Below are 15,326 nucleotides of genomic sequence, written 5' to 3' on the forward strand. Positions count from 1 at the left end.
TTGGCTAATTATTTTTTGGTGATTATCCTGTGTATGGTAACATCTTTTGTTTTGTTTTATATTCCAGAAGAAGTTGGAAATCTAACATGAAATCTCTCATATGAAAAACTTTGGTATCAGTTTTTAAAAATAGCTGGATGTTGGGAATATGGGAAGCAAAAATCTACATCTGAGAGTAAATTAGCCTGCAGGTCACTGGTTTCAGGACTTTGTTATAAAAGTTCTCTGAACAGTCAGCTTCCCCTTGTCATTCCGTGCCCCAGAGAAATTAGAACTCCATGACTTTCTGAGTGTCCCTAGAATCAACTCAGACCAAAGCATTGGTAAATAATGTAGTTTCTACTGAAGATTTTGAAGAATAGAAGGAGAGGGGGTTTAATGTATGTTCATACATTAAAACACAAGAAAAACTATAGATTACAGATCCCCCATTATACACATTCCTCCAGTCTTTTATACTGCTGCCCTGCTTGGGAAGCAGAATGGTTTTCCCTCTTCCTCTCTTCACACAGGACTCAATAAAACAGGCTTCTTTCTGTTCCCTTCCCTGATTGTCTTTGTTGTTGTTGTTCAGTCATTAAGTTGTGTCTGACTCTTTGCGACCCCATGGATTGTAGGCAAGCAGGCTCCTCTCTCCATGGGATTTCCCAGGCAAGAATACTGGAGTGGGTTGCCATTTCCTTCTCCAGGGGATCTTCATGACCCGGGGATTGAACCTGAGGCTCCTGTACTGGCATATGGATTCTTCACTGCTGAGCCACCAGGAAAGCCCCTGATTCTCTTAGAGTTCTTCAAATTCCACTCCCCTTTATTAAGCAGGGCAGTCCAGTTTCATCCCATACATAGGCGTCTGGGGCACTCAGCAGTGGTAGTGGTGGGTGCTGCTGAGACGGATAGAAGTCCAACAAATACCATTATCTGGATATTGAGCACTCACAGCCCGTGCTTTCTGGTTTCTTGTAGTCCACCCCGCCTCCTTCCTGGCTTTTGTTCTTGTAGCCGCAGCTATAATTGCTGCTCTTCCTACATCCCCTGGCCTGTGCCGTGTCGGTGCACACTGAGCTTGACTTCCCATGGCAGCACCAGCTTCTCTTCTCACCGCTGTCTCCCACTGCTGCAGATGGGCAGGCTGGGGGTGTCTGGCGAGTAAGACCCCTCCCTCCACCCCAGGCAGGACACATGATGAGAGTTCGTATTTGGAAACACCAGCCCCTCCTTACTCAGGTGGAAGGAGTATGAGGCTCTTCTCAAAATTCCTCAGTGGGCTTGAATTCCAGTTGCCTATCCTGGTAACCAGTTAATGATGACACCTTGAATATCTCTCTTCCTTTTCCTTGTCTCATGTTTTTATTGATGTTTCCCTGAATTACTTCTTGTTATGTTCTGATACCCACCTCTAGGGAGGTTCCCAGGTGGCTCAAGTGGTAAAGAATCCACCTGCCAAAACAGGAGCCTCAGGAGATGCAGGTTCAATTCCTGGGTCAGGATGATCCCCTGGAAGAGGGTATGACAGCCCACTCCAGTATTCTTGCCAGGAGAATTCCGTGGACAGAAGAGCGTGGTGAGCTACAGTGTATGGTTGGACGTGACTGAGCATATACTCATGATCCACCTCTAGACCTACTTCCGGTGGAACCTAAACTGCAATGCGGGAGACCGTGGTTCAGTTCCTGGGTTGGAAAGATCTGCTAGAGAAGGGATAGGCTACCCACTCCAGTATTCTTGGGCTTCCCTGGTGGCTTAGCTGGTAAAGAATCTGCGTGCAATGTGGGAGGCATGGGTTCGACCCTGGGTTGGAAAGATCCATTGGAGAAGGGAACAGCTACCCACTCCAGTATTCTAGTCTGGAGAATTCCATGGACTGTATATCCATGGGTCGTAAAGAGTTGGACATGATTGAGTGACTTTCACTTTCACACTAAAATAACCTCAAACCAAATGCCACTTTAATGAGATAAATTAGGCTTGGAATTTAGTTCTTAGCAGTCTCCAGAGAAGACATATGCATTGCCAGCAGGATGCTACTGTGTTTGGTACTTAGACCCAGCTCTTCTCTGACTCACTGGAAAGAAAAACGTACTCTGATAATAGCCTGCCCTTGATCACGGGCCTGGATGTTAGAAAAGGATGTTTTTCTCTCTGGAAGTTTTGGTTCAGCAATTCGAATTTTAATAAATGGTGCCAACCCCTGTTTTTCTGACAAAATTAATTCCCAGGAATCCCACCCCAACTTAAGGTAGAAGATAATGATGTTCTGGGCAAGGGGAGGGTTTCCTCTTTAAACTCTTTCACGGCCGTCTTCTCGCAGCTTCAGGATGGGCTGCACTAACGGTTTTCTGCTCAGCTCTATTCAGAGGCCAAGTATACTCCTGAGCCTAGTGGATGCATATGAAGTAGTTCATTATTCCTTGCTTAAGGTTTTCTGTCTGCCTCTAAATCACCTTATTGGTGATTCAACCACCCCCAGGAAATTTGCTTCGGGGAAGACATTTAAAATTTTCTAACCGCTGACCAGGGAGTGGCTTACTCACGCAAAGGATACAATCTATTCATGCTGACTAGGCTCTAATGCAAACATTATAAAGTATTCATAAGCTTCCCTTTGCCTCAAAATAGAACCCATTTCTCCATTTGGATAAGGTATGAGAGCTTTAAATGCCTCCACCGTGAATCTGCTCGTTTCTGGGTTCTAATTTTTTCTCTCTCCTCGGAGGGTGACTCTGGTGCACTCTGCTTTTCTTGGCCATCTGTCCGTTTGCATTTACTCTTGCCTTGTCTCCCTGTCTCACTTTTCCCTTCAGCCTTGTTTACATCGCTTTTTCCGGAGGGGTACTTGCGGAGTTAACTTCCCAGGGAAAAAAAAAATTAAATATTCATGAGAAAGATAGTGCAGGCTTATGGGATCTGGAAGAAGGCAAACCGAATATATAGTAAATGAAAAAATTTAAACATGTTAATTTTAATAGTTGAACAAGCACTGGCATGTCTGTAGCCCCTCACAAGACGTAGTCTCCTGGATAGCCTGTGCTATACTTACTTTAGTCATGCATGATTCTTCAACCCCCTCTGTCATTAAATTAGAATGTGATTACCTCCCGCAGCCAAAATAGCTCCCTTTGGTACTAAGTAATATAATTTATTTCATAAATAGGATCAAAACACCTTTATTAGATGGTGGTGACTGGGGAAAAACAGCATTTTATTAACATTTTAGTATTGACTCTATTTTATTACGTTTAATCAGAGTGGGATTTTGACAGCTACTGGGAGATGTATTCTAAACTTTCATCTGTGCTTCAGCTACCTTACTTGAAAGATGCTTGTTTTCTCTTTTAACACAGAAACCAGACTGTTGGTGACAGATTCTTTTCAAAACCACAAGGGCTGCATGTTGAGTTTGTCTGGGATCTGGGTCCCTATGGCTTTCTTTCTCTTGGTAGGTTCACGTGAACAGGGTCACAGAGAGCATGATGTGCAGAGCTCTGGGGAGAGGACCCCTGAAGATAACTTCTCCCCACTTCCCTTCTTCCCGTTCTTTTCTGTTTTCCACAAATATTTATTTAACACCTGAGTATCCAGCAGTCAACAAAACAGACATCTTCCCTTGTGGGTCTGGAATATAGGAAATAGACAATTAAAATAAAGCCACGTGGGCTGTGCCGTGGGGCACGTCCCTCGTTCAGCCCAGGTGTTCTGGACCTGGTTTCTGGGTGAGTGCTGCGTGAGGCGCCACCTACAGCTTTCCCCGCGTGGTGGCCGGCAGCCATGTTTAGTTGTTCTGTCACGGTTTTCCCTGGGGATGACAAAAATAGAATATCACCTCATTTCTAGTTGATGGCATACTGTGAAACCTAGAGGAGACATTAAAGGTCATTAAAAAAAACCCAAAAAGAACCACTGCCACTTACCAGAGAGATGATCTTGGTCATGTTATTGGGCTTCTGCATCCCAGTTTTTTCTACTATAAAATGATGATAGTACCTGCCTCCATGGGTTGTCATGAGGGTTAAATAAGTTGTTATTTTTGATAGACCTCCAGTAACGCTGCTGGCATGCAATAGGTGACATCCACACGGTGGTGTTTTGGTCTCATCTCCTGCACAAAGCTTGAGCTTTTTTCTCTGTTGGGTTGGTTGGCCAGTTTCTGCTAAACGGCTCTGCTGATGAAAGTCAGCGCCTTCTGAAGGGCCTTGTGAACCTTACCTGTTTGTGCCCTTTCTCGTGTAGAGCTGACATCTGTCTTTCACTCACGTGGCTTCTACCCCATGGCCTTTCCCCTTGGGGATCAGTTCAGAGGAATTTCAGTTCTTCTTCCACATGATGCCTTCCTGATATTTGGAAAGTGTACACCATTGGAGAGTATTTTTCACTAGGCTAAATATCCCAGGTCCTACAATTTTCTCTCAAAAGACCTAGTTTGTGAGTTAGTTCTAGTGTCCTCCCAGGCTACTGGAAGGACACACACCAGATTCTCCTTCATATTCTCCTTCACACATCCAGTGTGGCTTGGGGTGTCCTAGTTATCCCAGGTGCTCGCCTTGGATCTATTTTCTCCGTATCTATTACCTGGCATGGAATGGGATGTCTAGATGTGAATGAATAGCCCACAGAGTACTGCCTACAGTACACAGGTAACAACATGCAAGAGCCCCTGCACTCATAGAGCTGCATTCTCGTGATGAAGACAGATAATTCTGTTTCCTGTTTGATGGACAGGGAGGAGGAGATCACAAGTGGAGAAGGAACCAAGCATGTGACTATCTAGGAAGGAGTGTTTCAGGCAAAGGGAAGAACATATGCAGCTACCCTGTGGTGGGAACCAGCTTAGCCATCAGATCAAGCAGCAGAAAGGAGGTGCCTATTGCTGGAGTGGATGCGAAGGAGGAGGAGAGTCCAGTAGACAGCCATCTAGATTTCTGCTCATCAAATGGGATCCCAGTAACAACTCTCCTCTTGCATCCAGAAAGTTTAAAGATTCTCAGGGTTGGAAGGGACATTTCCCAGATGCTTCCAGTATCTCTTCTCCATATACTCATATTCAGCCTTCACTCAAGCTGTACTTAGGTTCTTCAAGATGCCCTCTGTGGCGGTGTTATAAACACTAACATTGTTTTAAAAACATGCAGATACCCATATGTAACTATTGCAAAAAATTTTTTTCCTGATTTGCTCTCCTGGAATTCTAGCACCATGTTCCCTCACACTTCTGTTCCTTTACTCAGTGTTTTCTCTACTTGAAACTCCTTCCAATTTACTCTTTGTGTTTTTTTATACTCTTCATGGGGTTCTTGTGGCAAGAATACTGGAGTGGTTTGCCATTCCCTTCTCATTGAAAAAGACCTTGATGCTGGGAAAGATGGAAGGCAAAAGGAGAAGCAGCAGAGGATGAGATGATTGGATAGCATCACCAACTCAATGGACATGAACTTGGGCAAACTCCAAGAGATGGTGAAGGACAAGGAATCCTGGCATGCTGCAGTCTGTGGGGTCACAAAGAGCCGGATGTGACTTAGAGACTGAACAGCAACAACAAGTGCATATTCTGTAAAACCGAAGGGGAGGGCACCACACCTCTGAGAGGGCTTTCCCACTCTTTGTATAACCACACTGACGCTTGGATAGTTAGAGGAGTCTGCTATTCTTTCAGTACCTGTTCAGATTTCTGGATTAGCCATGTATCACTCTCTTGAAATTGCTTACTTATTTCCTTATCTCCCTCCACTAGTCTTAAGCCTCTTGCCAGAAAGAGATGCATCTTGTGCTAGTAACTGTAGCATTTAGCAAGGTGCTTGAAACTTAGTTCCTCAACCACATCCTTGCTGCATGATGGCTTATTGAGCATGAACTAAAACATGCCCTCCAGGATTTGTCTAGCCCACTATTTCTCAGTGGGAGAACGATTTGCATGTTGGGTAGTAGAGTTATTTGTTGGGTGGGGTCATCCCTTGCCTTGCATCCCGTCCCCTTCACTGAGTGCCTCCGTGAATTTCCCAGCACTTCCTAGGGGGCAGTGGTGGCCGCAGTTGAGAACCTTTGCTTGCCCCTTAACTTACTTATTCATCCAAGCCCTGTGACCAGTCTCCGTGTTTGAGTCACACTAAGGCAGAATTCACTGCTGCTTGTTCGGCCCATCCTCAGTCATCTCTGTAGGACACTTCTTCCTGTTTATATCAAAATGTGCCTCTCCTTGTTACAGAACCAGACTTGGGTCTGCTCTCCTAATCTACTGACACTGGATTGTGGTGGAAGAAAGTGCAGTGTTTATGGTAAGGTGCTGTACAAGGAGTCTGGGACAGGTAGTACTCAAAACACCCAAACTCCTCAATAGGTTTTAGCAAAGTTTTTCAAGGCAAGGTGAGGGAGGGGTGGCCCAGGGTGTGTGATCTGTTAGCACTCAGTTCTCTGATTGGTTCATGGTGAGGCAACAGGGTGGTATCACAGGGGTGAACATTATCAATCTCTACACATCAGTAGAGGGGGGGAGGTTCATGGCCATCAAGTAGTTAATTCCATTTAGTTGCTGGTTTTCTCATCTGTGAAACAACAGTAAGTGTGCATCAGCTGCTGTTAGTGAGCTAGAGCAGAGGATATGGGCAAGGGCTCTGTCTGGGGAAGGCCCCATAGGGTCCGACTCAGTTACATCCTAACTTCTAAACATTGATTCTTGTATTATTGTCTAGTGTACTACAGAACATGCCCAGTGTTTTTCTTTTGTGATAGCCTTTCAACCATTTGGAGACATTTTTACTGCCCTCCATGCATTTACAATTTTTCCTTTCTCTGAGTGAAACAGTACAGATTTTTTTGGACTGTTCCCTCTGACGGGCATTTGAGTGATCTCAGCTCTTTGTGTCAGTATGCATTCACTTTGACTGTCAGGCTATAATATGTTTACTCTGCTTTCATGTTTAGTGTTTTCTCCATTGTTTACAACTCAAGCAGTGATAGACCTGCAGGGTTTTGTGTGGGTAATATTTTTAAATGCAGCAGGTCACATGGATGTAGCTGTAGCAAACGCTTCTTTGTAAAATTGATTGTCTCTTTCTAGGCTTCTGGCAGGTGGCAAAATATTAGCACCTACTGTGTATGCAGTGCTGTGCTGAACAACACAGAGGACAAAGAGAAATGTAAACCTCCACTGTTGTCAAGAGGATAATGAACTCGTTAGAGCAGTTTACAAACATGGAAAAGTTAAAACCAGTGGTATATCAGTAAATGGTTAGCAACTGACTGTGCATGTTGGGAGTGGAGGGAAAGCCCTGATCTGCGTTTGCTGATTTCCCTGATGAAAACTCTACTGTCATGATCGATTGCAAGCTGCCAGTATGATGTCATAGCATGTGGAGTTGGAAAGAGAAGCAAGTAACCCTCATTTTAGACTATTTCTTCATATGCATATAACAGACATTCATAATGTGGAGGGCATTGGTCATAGTAAAATACAACGCAAATAGCTAAACTCACTGCAGGTGGTGACTGCAGCCATGAAATTAAAAGACGCTCCTCCTTGGAAGAAAATCTATGACAAACCTAGGCAGAATATTAAAAAGCAGAGATATCACTTTGGCAGCAAAGGTCCGTATAGTCAAAGCTATGGTTTTACCAGTAATCAGGTACGGTTGTGAGAGTCGAACCATAAAGAAAGCTGAGCGCCAAAGAATTGATGCTTGCAAACTGTGGTGCTTGAGAAGACTCTTGAAAATCCTTTAGACAGCAAGGAGATCAAACCAGTCAATCCTAAAGGAAGTCAACCCTGATTATTCTTTGGAAGAACTGATGCTGAACCTGAAGCTCCAATACTTTGGCCATCTGATAGGAAGATCCAACTCGTTGGAAAAAAACCCTGATACAGGAAAAGATTGAAGGCAAACAGAGAAGGGACTGCAGAAGATGAGATGGTTAGATAGCAACACCTACTCAGTGGACATGAGTTTGAGCAAACTCTGGGAGATAGTGGAGGACAGGGGAGCCTGGTGGGCTTCAGTCCATATGGTCACAAGAGTCAGACACCAGTTAGTGACTAAACAACAAGTAGAGGGAACCATACCTGTGAGCATCCTCTGGCTTGTCAAATCATCTATTTACACACCAGTGTTCATAATTATAGTCATCAACTAGTTGTTTCAAATACTCCTGGCACTTAAACATTGCCATCTACTTTTCAGTGATGGACCAAGCACCAGAGTATGCTTTCCCATGGCTGTCGTTGGGTCTTTTGGAAGATGCATGCTCATCGCTTCAGTCATGTCCGATTCTTTGTGACTCTATGGACTGTAGCCTGGAAGGCTCCTCTGTCCATGGGATTCTTCAGGCAAGAATACTGGAATGTGTTGCCATTTCCTTCGCCAGGGTATCTTCCCGACCCAGGGATCAAACCCGCATCTCCTACATGTCCTGCATTACAGGTAGATTCTTTACCACTGAGCCACCTGGAGAGCCCCTTTGGGGAGATGGCAAGTGACAAAAAACCGAGATGAAATTAAGTTAATGAAAAGTGACATTTATTGGTCACAAAACTGAAAGTACAGAGATAGGTTGAAGGTCAGGCACGTCTGGACTCAGGAATTCCCACTCTATTCTTCCATCTCCTCTACAGGTTGGTACTCTTATAGGCAGGCTTTCCCTTGGTGGGGCAAATGCATGGACTCAGTTCATGCCTATGTCCTCACCATGCTAAGCCAGGCAGAAAAGAAAAGCAGCTCTTTCTCCACAGTCTAGGAAACTGGGATCCTCAGGCCATATTTGTGTTGGCCCTGGCTGGGCTGTACCTTCATCAGTGGCCTACCCATTCTGGCCCAGAAGATGTTCACTTAGGAGAATTACATAAGCTGTACATATTGGTACTTAAAATACACACTTATATCCGACATACGCATACACCCATGAAACCATCACCACATTTAGAAAACAAGCATTTCCATCTCCCCCGAAAGGTTCCCTAGTGCTCATTTGTCATGGTGCCCAGTGCCCTTCATTCCTTCTGCAGACAACTTCTTGAATGTGCTTTCTACCACTACAGATCAGTGACTTGTATTTTCTAGAATCTTATGTAAAAAGGAGAATATAGTATACTTTTTATATAAGTTTTTCTACATGGTGTAATGGTTTTGAGATTTCATCTATGTTGGATATATCAATACTGTGTTCTTTTTTGTGGCTGAGTAGCATTCCAGTTGCATGGATATACTCTGGTTTGTTTTTCTGTTCACTTCCTAGTAGCTGTGTGGGTTGTTTCTAGTTTTTATGCTGTTAACAGATAAAGCTGCAGTGAACATTCATGCACATCTCTGTGTGTGAACATATATTCTGACTTATTTTTGTAATATCTAGGAGCAGAATACCTCAGTCATATGGCAGGTGTTGTTTAACTTTATAAGATGTGGATAGATGGTTTTCCTAAGTGGTTGTACCATTTTACATTCCTGCTATCAGTGCATGAGAGTTCCAGTTCTTCCACTTCTTGGTCCATTGTATGAAAATGTATGTATAGTCATTTTTTTAAACTTTATTTATTCTAATGTGTGCGTGTGCTTTTTAAATCTACATTTTCCTGATAACGAGTGACACAGTCTCATTTTGACGTCGTGTCTTGCTTAGAGATGATGGAGACGCAAGAGACTCAGTTTTGATCCCTGGAATGAGAAGATCCCCTGGAGTAGGAAATGGCAACGTGCTCTGACGTTCTTTCTTGGAAAATTCCATGGAAAGAGGAGCCTAGCGGGTTACAGGCTGTGGGGTTGCAAAGAGTCGGACACAACTGACCGCGCACACACAGATGCTAAGGCTTTCCTGTTGGGTAAAATTTCCCTGTATATAGACTAAACTCCCTTGAACTCCCTGGGCACAAAAGATGTTATTTCTATGTAGAATAATGACAGTCCAGTCATACAGCATGTCTCTTAACTTATATTTGTGAAACTTTTATAAAGAAACTAGTTAGAGAGAATCTCTCTCAACATTTTTTGATTCTTAAAACTGTTGCTTGAAATCCGAGTAGTTTAAAATAATGTAATTTTAGCAGACTAGAGCTGACCTTCCTTTCTTTATGTGATTCAAATTTTACAAACTAGAAATTTATTAGGAAGTCTGTCTTTAGAAATAGTCAAGGCAAAATCTCAAGTATCTTCTCTCTGGAAAATTCTGGACTCGCAGCTGGAGATAAAATGACATAGTGAGGGAGAGGAAATTTGCATTACTGTCAAACGGTGCAGTTATATTTCTGGATCTGCTCATATTCACACATGTGCAATATCAAGACTTTTTAGAAATAACCACTTGATTACTGTGCTTTCCTCAGTTCTGATGCTGTATCTCCCTTTTTCTAATCTTAATTGAATGCTTATAATTAAGTCAGTATTTTCTGGTGCACATACATGCACACAAAGCTCTAATTTGAAGGAGAAAATCCGATTATTTGTCTTTGTTTTCCAGTTTCCAACTTCCTGGCATTCACATCAGAGGCCTGCCTTTGAATGGTGTTTCTGAGGCAGTCATCAATCATTATTTTCTGTCCAGCAGTCTCTCTACTCACCTCCAGAATCAGTGGTGTTTCTCAGGTGGCTGCCCTGATGGCAGAAGGAAGGAGGAAGAGAAAGGACGAGTGGAGTCAGGAGTGTTTTTTAAAAACAGACTTCAGGGCTATGCTGGCAGTGTGTTTTAAAGATTGCACCTAAGTTTTGGTAAAGTTATGGTGATCACCTCTAACACGAAGTGTCTGGTATGTGGCAGCTGTAGGGCTAGGTTATTTACTGGCATCCTCTGTTTTAGTGAGGGTGAGTGGTGGCTCTAGCCCCTTGTTTGTGGATGTGGAAGTTGAGGTTCAAAGACTTTTATTTTTCAAAGGTCATTGTGTATGTCTTGGTGGAGCCTGGGTTTGAATCTGGGCCTGTGTGTTCTATAATACATTTTAATCCCTACATTGTACTGACTTGACTGGGCTCAACACTTACTGCTTTATCAGAAAATATGGAAGAAGATCCATTTTTATCGTCTTGGAAATATTTGCCATTCATGTCTCTAAAAAGCTTGTTTTATGCTGGATGAGTGAGGAGAATTTACGAAAAATGTGCTAAGCACTTTCTGCATCCGTACATGTTCCACTGAGGGTCAACATAGGCTGGCTTCCACTGAAATAGTCCTAGAAAGAAACATCAACTAATACTAAGATGAGGCGGATGTGAGCCTTAACAAATTCCCCCACTTCCTTTTCCTCTTTTTCTAGTTCTGGATGCCTTTATGCCCTCCTGATGAAACTAGAATCCTAGTTTTGGAATTGCCCTTTTATTGAGACCTTTGTGTTCATTTTAGATGTCATCTTGACTTGGTAACAGGGAGTAGCGCCCAGATGGTTGTCAAACATTATTCCAGGTGTGTTTGTGAGGATGCATCTCGGTGACAATAACATTTGTTAATAGATGGAGTGCTGGCCTTTGCAAAACTGTGCTGACCCTGCAAATACTAGGATTTGTCAGCCTCTATTAGTGAGCCAGTTCCTGATAACAAGTCTCTACATTATATGCACGTACACTGTGTTGATTCTGTTTCTCTGGAGAACCCTGGCTCATACAGACCGTTAATGTGTTCCTGTACATCAGCAGTCCCCTACTTTTGTGGCTCCAGGGACCGGTTTCATGGAAGACAGTTTTTCTGCCAGGCGAGGAGTGTGGGGTTGGTGGACAACACATGAAGGTTCCTGGTTGGCCCATAGTTAGCCTCTTGATATGCAGTCCGGTTCCTGACTGGCCGTGGACTGGTACCAGTCGATGGCCTGGGGGTCGGAGTGCCCTGCTCTGCATAACTCCGTGCTAAGTGATCATTCCGTCTACAGGTCACCAGAAAGCATTTCCCACTCTCCCGGCTCAGGGAGGAGTGAGGTTGGTCCATTCAGCTCTGTCAAAATCTGATAGTTATGTTGCAGAAGGAAGGACCGCCTTCCAGGGGCCGAGGCAGGGTGGGGGGCTCTTGTCTTAACACTGGGCAATGAACCGTGCGAGAAGACACACCTGCTGTCAAGAGACTTTATTGGGAAAGGCGCCCAGGTGGAAATCAGGAGTGTTGCTCTATCACCTGGCACGCAGTCCCATGTTTTAAGGTGATAGAATGAGTTTCTCATTGTCTCTGCCCAATCACTCTGACTCAGATGCTGGGGGCGCGCACATCACTCAGCCAAGATGGAGTCCAGTGAGGAGGATTCTCCTAGGCTGGTAGGACATGTGAACTGGTGTCTCCTTTTGACCTTTCCAAATTCTTCTGGTTGGTGATGGCTTGTTAGTTCTGCGTTCCTTACCAGGGCCTCCGGTTGTAAAATAACTCAAGCAGATGGTTACTGCGGCACCTGGCCAGGGTGGGCGGTTTCAGTCAGCGTGCCCCCTAACAGACCTTCTCTTTCCAGCTTCTGCCCTTTCGTCTCTGGAGCTGAGAGTATCTAGGACATTTTAAGGCTGTCACGGGAGTGAGTTTTCTCAGGGACTGCATCCGGGGGGCTGAGCAGAGACTCTGGGTCTGAGTGGGTCTCTGCGTGCAGTGCTGGTGGGGTCCCCGAAATGGCAACAGGCAGCACCCTGAGGCCCAGGCAGTGTCTGCAGCTTGTTCCGGGGAGCTCATGCCGTCTGTAAAGGTGGCCGTGGTTCTCACCTGCAGGGTCTCTCCAGGCGCACATTGCTTTCCCGAATGCCGGTCTCCAGCTTCTGCCCAGAACGCGGTTCTGTTTTCTAATCCTAGGTTTGTTTGTTTGACGCCCCCTCCTCAGTCCCTGAAGAGTTTTGTTGTTCAGTCACTCAGTTGTGTCCGACTCTTTGTGACCTCATGGACTGCAGCGTGCTAGGCTTCCCTGTCCTTCAGCTTCTCCCGGAGCTTGTTCAAACTCCTGGTTATTGAGTTTAGGCTTTTGGAATGCAGATGCAGGAAATGGCTCCATTTTTCTCTGCTCTCTGTGTCCCCTGAGGCAATGAGCACAGGCCGCCTGGATCAGAAGGAAACCCCGAAGGAAGGGTTAAGAAGGAAAGCTTTCGAGGTGGGTGGAGTCAATTAACATTTCAGAAATACCATCTCCACCTCTGATTTAGGCCAAAAAAGTGACCAGCTCCTTTTCCTCCTCCCTGCCCAGGGAAGATCCTTTACGTTTTTGGAATGTGGTGTTTACATGAACTCGGTTTCCTCCAGGTCTAACATCTCCAGTTCCTTTCTTCATTCTTTATTCAGCTATTCGTTCTCATGTGACATCCGTTTAAGTCTCTTTCTTGTCCTGCCTGATCACTTTCTTTGAATGAGCTTCATTTTGCTGTTTTAAGAGTTTTGACTGAGCCTGGGCACCACCTGTGGCCTGAGCAGGCTGCGTGCATAATTTCAGGTGATTTCTGTTTTAGTGATAAAACCACACTCCTACCCCCAGTACCAGTGTCCTTACATGTGTGTATTTACACACACACACACACACACCACCAACCCCCCACCCCCAGTACCAGTTTCCTTGCGTGTGTACACAAACATACAGGCACACACATACCCTCACAGCCTCCTGCTGTAAGAGCAAAAGCAGATACTGTGTATTTTCCTGCAGCTTCACTTGGTCCTCAGAGTCTCTAATGGGTGGGGAGGCAGCTTGCAGCCCCCCCGGGAATACTGTCCACATAAAATTAGGTCCTGCAGAATCTAAGAATCTAATTTTACCCTGGGTCCAACTCACTTTATATTGTGTCTTTCATCACCATTTAAAAAGAACTTACATACTCACTAAAGATCTCTCTGTATAATTCTTCCACTTGAGAGCATATTTGCAAACTTTTAAGCTCTGCTGGTTGCCGAACCAAACTTCTTTCGGGGGGTTCCATCTTCAGCTGGGAGCAGTCAGGGAGCAGGCTTTCTGAGCTGTGTGTCTTCCTCTGCTCCTGCCCATCCCGGAAAGTGCATTTGTTCACAGTGCAGTGGAGCACATTACTCTTATTACAGGGATAGTGGCGAGGTTGGCGTCATGCATTATGGAGCACTGGTAGACCTGGCTTTGCCAAACAGCCCAGAATGTAAAGCTTTTTTTCCCCTCATATTTTCCCCACCCTAAATCCCTTCATACCCAGGGTTTAAGAACTTTAAAATTCTGATGAGAGTTTTTCCAGAGGAAGGTACACCAGGGCATCTCTGTCAGTGTGAGAGTAGACCCACCACCCACTTTGGAACATGCAAGATGGAACACTCAGAGGGCCAATGGCCCCGTGATGTATGAGAACCCTGACCCACATCCTCCACAGCAGTTAGCCATTAAGGTCAGGACTTGGTCAGTGACTACCAGCTCCTCTCTTTTTTGCCCATTTCCAATTCAGGATCAATCAGAGAAGGTCAAATATGCTTTTCGAACCAATCAGTTAAGAGGCTCTGATTCTACTTAGCCTACCACCAGATTTCCCATGCCAACAGCCTCCTATCAAAGCATTTCTGAAGCCTTCCCTTTTTTATTACAAGGCTGTCCATGGCCTGCCTGCCTGAGTCTCTGCTTGTATGCTGGTGATGGTGTGTGACTCCTTGCTATACCCAGCCTGTGTTGGTTCTCACTGGGCTTGTCTTTTTTGTACACATTTTATCATTTAATCCTTTGTCTCCATTGTTCTGATGATGCATAGAGGGGATAAGTAATCTGCATAAGATCCAACCACTGCTAAATGATGGGTCAGGATTTGAATCTAAGCCCCCTTGTGGCTCAGCTGGTAAAGAATCCGCCTGGAATGAGGGAGACCTGGGTTTAATCCCTGGGTTGGGAAGATCCCCTGGAGAAGGGAAAGGCTACCCACTCCAGTATTCCAGCCTGGAGAATTCCATGGCCTGTATAGTTCATGGGGTTGCAAAGAGCTGGACATGATGGTGACTTTCACTTCACTTCAGGCTCTTATTTTGTGTTTAAACGGGTACCTCTTGCTGGCTCTCTGAGCACTTAGCAGCCGAGTGTTGGTATCTGCTGTCAGATGGAGAGGAATTGAGATTTGTTTTTTGTTTTGTTTTTTTTTTTTTAATATATGTCTATTTTAGGTCTTCAGGCCACAGATGGGTAGCTGATCACCAGCCTGGTGCTCCCCTATGATGTAGACTTGTGAAGTGCTGTTCAGCTGGGAGTGCCTTTTCCAAGGCTCTCATGTCTAGCTGAGGTTATGTGGCAACTTCTGGCTAATGAAATGTCAGCCTAAGTGACGTGTGTTCATTTGGAAGAGGAGGTTAAGTTGGTAATATGCTGTGTCCACACTCTCTTCCACATCCTTCCATGTAAGTCATGTGCTGGTCATATCACAGATGGGAGCAACAAAATTTGTACTTAAAGCAGATCCACCCAGGAGGGCTGCCAG

General features: G+C 44.7%; 1 long non-coding RNA gene across 3 annotated transcripts in view; it reads left to right on the forward strand.

The window, feature by feature from the left end:
- Positions 1–8,572: 8,572 nt before the first annotated feature.
- Positions 8,573–15,326, forward strand: part of LOC129649912 (uncharacterized) — an 88,185-nt gene continuing 81,431 nt past the window's right edge. For all 3 annotated transcript variants that reach the window (XR_008713427.1, XR_008713429.1, XR_008713428.1), the window contains exon 1: positions 8,573–12,203. This is a non-coding gene — a long non-coding RNA (uncharacterized LOC129649912). The remainder of the gene's footprint in view (positions 12,204–15,326) is intronic.

Source organism: Bubalus kerabau, chromosome 4, assembly GCF_029407905.1.
Source record: "Bubalus kerabau isolate K-KA32 ecotype Philippines breed swamp buffalo chromosome 4, PCC_UOA_SB_1v2, whole genome shotgun sequence".
NCBI classification, from domain to species: domain Eukaryota; kingdom Metazoa; phylum Chordata; class Mammalia; order Artiodactyla; family Bovidae; genus Bubalus; species Bubalus kerabau.